Genomic DNA, 6,470 nt, shown 5'->3' on the forward strand with positions numbered 1-6,470 from the left:
TGTTTGTAATTAAATATGTTTGTAATTTCAAACCACATTTAACTTGGAATCACCTCTCTTTATGTACATTTAATGTCACAAATTTAAACATATATAATTTTAGAATTATGAAAAATTTTTGTGTATTAGACTTTGACAAGGGTTTAGTGATAGTGATGGACCAGGCCATATAATTCCCCTTTTACCCTTTCTAGACTGAAGGGAATTGTATGAGTAAATGTGGATTACACTTTACTAAGGAGTTCTCTATTGATTTGCAGATCCAGGTCCCCTGAAAAATCACAGACTAGGTGTTAGCAACAAACTACCTTCCGAGTGTATAAACAACCCCCTGCTGAATCACATGGACTCCACAAGATCCCAATATTGGTGGGTTTTGGGCTAGTGAGTTGCAATAATACTGACTATAAAAATTTTTCAGGAAAATCTGTCTACCTGTTTTCTTTCTAGTCTTTGTACCAATGCTAATCCCTTCTCTATTTATGGCTTCCTCACCTTGAGTGATGCACAACAGCATGATAATTGTTGATAGATCCCTTGACGTATGATGACTTGGTTTGTCCCTATTTCTCTTTCATGTGAAAGTGAGGTAGAAGACAGTTCTCACATATACACATACAATAGTAAAATTAATCTCAGACACATGGGCTATATTTCATTATTAGACTTAAATACACTATGTCAATAACAACATATTACATGTCTCCAATCTCTTAAAATTCCTCAACAATACAAATTATCAAACAGAATAAATAATATGAAAATGTTGCTTCTACTTTACTTTCCTTTTGCCCATACAGAAAGATTCTAGATGATGGTATATATATCTATAAAATGCACTGTTATGCCTCATGCCAACTTGCCAAATAAGCAGATCAGTTGGCTTTTATCTGGAATACTATTTCATCAGGGTGCTTTCCGAGACTGCAGTCCACCAGTATCTCTATAGCAGTTTTCCCTTCTCTTTTCATCACTGACATTCCTACAACTACCACTAATAGCCTTCATTATGATATAATTTTTTTCAAGGACCCAAAGAATAATTGCATTAACAATAGTAGCTAACATTCATAGACCACATAGACCACTTATGTGCCAGGCACACTTTACATGTATTATTACATTGAACTCTCACCACAATCCTGTGAGGATTGTCCCCTTGTAAACTTAATTTTATAAAAAAGGAAACTGAGGTAAGGAGAAGTCAAGATCAGAGAGTTTATAATTAGCTGAGCTGGGATTCAAAATCAGAGAACTGAATTCCAGAGCCCACACTTATAACAACTATGCTATGTTATGTGCTATGGTTGTAACTAAGTATCTGCCTAGCATAGTATTATAAAATGAAATATTTGTCATAAAATTTTGGGATGAGTTAATATAGTAGGTTTTTATTTGATTGGTTTTAAAATGTTGATATATCTTGAGTTATAAATTTATCAGAATTAATTGTCTAGAAATTAAGAATAAAGAAAAAACTGTATGCATTTTGGCCAGAATTATTTGGTTGCAAGTGAAAGAAACTCAATTAACAGTAGCTTAAGTGAAAAGAAGAAATATATTGACTCATCTAATTAAAAATATAAGGATCTACAAATGGCAGAGTTGAAGCTAGATCCAGGAGCTCAAACAATGTCTTGATCTCTAGCCACATCTTAACTTTCTTCTGTCTTCATTCATGGCCAGATACTAGCCACTAAGGTGGTAAAGACAGGCTTATTGGCTCTAGACTTAGATTTTCCTTAGTGGTAGGCTAACAGTCCCTCAAAAATACAGCCCTCCTACCCATTGCCTTGAGTACAGTAAAAAGGCCTGAGATGCCTATGACTGGCCCAGGGAACCACTCATGGTGGAAGAGGTGGAGCCTTTTACTGATAGCCTCTCAGGTCAGGGAAGGGCTTTTCCAGAAAAAGAATGCTGATAGACCAAAAAAAAAAAAAAAAAAGGTGTTTATTATCCAATGGAAAATATACTATTTTCTGAATCGATATAATATTATTCAAAATCATATTACTTCACAACAGAGATTCTATGTTTTCGTGTGTTTATTGTCTTAATCAGATTTTCCATAAAACAATGTCACACCATGCATATCTTGATATCTTGGAAAAAAGCAAGATGGACTAATACTTTAAGGCATAGTGCTCCTCTTTATCTAATTTCCTTGTGTATAGCAGGTATATAAAGTTCCTGTGAGGGGGGAAAAAAGTACAAAACACTTAATATTTATGTTTTAAAAATAATTTGACATGAAAACAGCTACCTTGTTAGCACATTTAAGAAGTATTCCAGTTCCAAATAGGGATGGTTTAAGTGAACTAATCTGCATGATAGTATACTATGTGATCATAGACTCTCTTTCCCTCTCTACAAGAGAGACAAAACAGTAGGTAATGTCAGTGATAATGGTGCCTCCCCATCTGGCACCAGTGTCTTAACTACTGAGTCTTCAGATTCAGGCATTTCTTCTATAAATAGTATCTGGCAAGAGTTCATGATGAGAACTTCGAAATAATAGTGAAAACTCAATACACTGAATATAAATAAATTATTACCAAGTTTATTAAATAGGTAAGTTCAATATTACACAGATAACACTACAAGTAAGTACTGTTTGTTGAAGTGCACTTTTTCTTTCTGGCCATATCTATACCGTATTACTCCATCCTTCAAGACACTGTGCATAGGTAAAGCCCAGACTTCTTAGTATGTAATATAGATTTTCCTGATCTGATGGCTGCTTCATCTTTTCCACTCCTGTTCTCAGATTCCCTTTTCCAGCCACATTGAATATCCTAACGTTGTATTTGAGCATGTTGTTCCAGCTTCTGAGAATGCCCTCCCCATCCATCTACTTCATCCCCAATCACCTTTTTGCCTTTGTCATAAGTTCTCTTTCTCTTTCTTTCTCCTTTCTTTCCTTTCTTCATTTCTTTTTCTTCCTTTCTTTTTTCTTTCTCTTTCTCTTTTCTTCCTTTCTTTCTTTTGTCATCTTCCTTTACTTCATTTTTCTTACTTTGATGGACTAATACATATTGGAAGAAGTTTCAACCAAGCTGAATCTTGGAAAGAGAAAGGGAAAGAAATAGAAAGGAAAGATACAATGAAGCTTTTATACATCAGTTTTTCTTTCCCTAAATGTAGAAGGCAAGGGCAAAATATACCTCAGTGTAATCAGATTTTACCATGAACATTTTTTCCTTTATTCTTTAGGTTGCTGACCCACATATAATAGCTTTTCAGATTTATAAAATCTATCCAATGGTTACCTTGTTTTGTTTTGTCTCAAGCATATGGCCTTGATCAGATTAACTGGCATGATATATATGCAAACTCTTTTGAGTTTTTCAGAATAATAAACTGTTATAATCAAGACTGTTTGATTTTAAGGAACCTACTATAGCTAATGCAGTAGGTACAAAATTTATGTTCACAAGTATCAGATGTGAAAAAAAAAGCCTTTCTTCAATATTCTATATAAGATCAAAATAGCTGCAAATTCAACAAATATATTTTAATGTATTGTGAACTTCTAGATTAAAACACTATTATTTTAAATGTTATGAACATGTCATTTGTAATGCAGTTTAAATTATTTGGAAGTTCTAGTGGGAATTTTTTGTGTGTGTGGTACGCGGGCCTCTCACTGTTGTGGCCTCTCCCGCTGCGGAGCGCAGGCTCCGGACGCGCTGGCCCAACGCCCATGGCTCACGGGGCCGCTCCGCGGCATGTGGGATCCTCCCGGACCAGGGCACGAACCCGCGTCCCCTGCATCGGCAGACGGACTCCCAACCACTGAGCCACCAGGGAAGCCCTCTAGTGGGAATTTTAATTTTTCTTTATTCTATTTGACATCAATTCTTATTTGCGGTTGATCTTTATTATTTGCAAATATATCTATTTGCTAAAATTTCTTTCAAACCCCAAAATCATATTCATAGTGATTTTGTGATTATTTACAGGCATGTACATGCACAGAATAGGGAAATACTTGACTTGCCCATGGTGCAATTTCCCAGCCAAGGATGAAAAAGGCAATGCTCTGCCTCCTTGTTTCAGCTCTCATATTCCAAGCTAGCATCCTTTTCATGGTATATTTAGCACCACGTTTTTCATGGTATATATAGTACCGTGTTTGTGCTTTTTGTTGGTGATTTCACTGTTAAAATGGCCCCCCAAGCATAGTGCTGAAGTCCTGTCCAGTGTTCCTAAGCACAAGAAGGCTGTGATGTGCCTTATGGAGAAAATGGATGTGTTATATGCACCTTGTCAGGCAAAAGTTATAGTGCTCTGCCCATGAGTTCAATGTCAATGACTCAAAACCATGATATACCCAGAAAAAGGAAGAGGAAATTTTCTGATCTGTACATGAGGCTGCTTCAGAGAGTGCTAAGGTGAAATCTATAGTTTGTGATGAAACCACAGAAAACCTGCACAAGTGGTGAAATTTGTGGATTTTTTTTGTGTGTGTGGTACACGGGCCTCTCACTGCTGTGGCCTCTCCAGTTGCGGAGCACAGGCTCCGGACGTGCAGGCTCAGCGGCCATGGCTCATGAGCCCATACGCTCCGCGGCATGTGGGATCTTCCCGGACCTGGGCACGAACCCGTGTCCCCTGCATCGGCAGGCGGATTCTCAACCACTGCACCACCAGGGAAGCCCAATTTGTGGATTCTTGAGATGAGGGCTGATTTTTTAAAGTAGAGTGGACAGCACTGTTAATGAGACTGAAAGCCCAAGAAACTTATGGTAACTGGTTTGCTCATTATGAACGGTGATATAGTGTGAAAAATGTCACACTTGTAGGTGAGGCAATTTCTGCAAATCAGGCATCGAATCTTGGGAAGAATTTTTTTAATGAAGTATAGTTGATTTTCAATATTATATTACAGAATTTTAAAAATATCTGCTCTGTGTTATACAGGAAAAGGGTTATGTGGAGGAGCAGGTGTTCAACACTGATGAGTTTGGGCTTGTTTTACAAAGACATTGGCAAATGAATCTGTATGATGCAAATGATGTTTTTGACCTGGAGAAACCTAACCCTGTATCTTCATTAGGAGCAACGGTTCAGTATTCACTAACTCAGAATTCATGGCAACTCTGTAGAACAGAATTACCACAAATAATGAGTAGCATGAACTGTATACTTATGCTATATTTCTGCTTAAAAATGCATTGTTACATTTTTCTAAAAAACACATGCCTCTTGATTTCTGACTCATCTATTCCTCCCACTAATTTTTCTAAAGTAGTTTATTTAGGACCAAAATAATCCATTCGAAAATATTTCTAGATCCATCAGAAAGGCACTTGAGAAGCCAGATTTCATGTCCTGCAGTATAATATTTCATCCAAGTCTAGCAGTAGTGAGAAAAGCCAGTATTTCTGGGCATGTGATGACAACCAAAGGGGAACGCAGGTAAGCAACCGGTCTAAGCTGCTCAAGACCCAGGAACCAGCATAGCAGGAACTGAGGAGGCACATAAGGTAAATCCAGTACTCTTGTCTAATCTTTACCAAATAGGTTCCCTCAGGGCCTGGATGATTCCATATTCACGTTTTAATCACCTGCTAAGGCCAAGAGAGTATATATAGCAGGTATTTAGTAATTATTTATTAAATAAATGAATATAAGACAGAAACAAATAAATGAACCAACAAGAATGGAGCATTTAAATTAAAATAGCCACCTTTATTCTTAACATTATTCCTTCTTTGGCTGCCACAGAAGCAAACTAGTTGACATAAGACAAATCAAGCTGGTGATTAATAAATTCCAATCTAAGTCATACCAGTATTAGTAAACAACATCATCAAGCACTCATCATGAAAGTTAAAGCAACAATGCAGAGAAAGTTTCTAAGTGACCCTAATGTGAAACAATCAGATTGAATATAAAGGGATATAAACAAATATTCATATTATATATAAACATACATAGATATGGTTGCAGCATTTATTCAGTATTCTCTCCAATACCTAGTCACCTTATGCAATATGTACAATAATGGCAGGTACAATATTTAGACAGTTACGAAATCAAGGCAATAACAGAAAAAATAGTTAATGATTTTACTCTAACTTAAGCGTGGATAATCTGACTGTTAAGACTGGTAAATTTGAATGCACCCCAATTTATATCAGATCAAATTGATTCTAACTGTTAAGGTATTACTTTGGTGTTTCCTGGAGGATGGTTTTAAATAAAACTATTTATCTAGTGTTTGAATGCTCAGCAGTGTGTGATTGAAAAGAAAACAAATGTTTTTGAGAAATATATTAGTTTCTTAAAACAACAAATTTTAACTGGATCAAGTTTGTTTTTTAGTTTTTTTCTTCTTTTTCATTTTGCATCTGTTGACATGTAATAGTTTTTAGAAAATCTCTTCATTAGAGTTATTTGAACAGTATCATTAGTGAATTTTAAATATAAAATTAAGTTTCAAACGTCCTTCTTCACTTAAGAAA

Source organism: Kogia breviceps, chromosome 6 (assembly GCF_026419965.1).
Source record: "Kogia breviceps isolate mKogBre1 chromosome 6, mKogBre1 haplotype 1, whole genome shotgun sequence".
Classification (NCBI taxonomy): Eukaryota; Metazoa; Chordata; class Mammalia; order Artiodactyla; family Physeteridae; genus Kogia; species Kogia breviceps.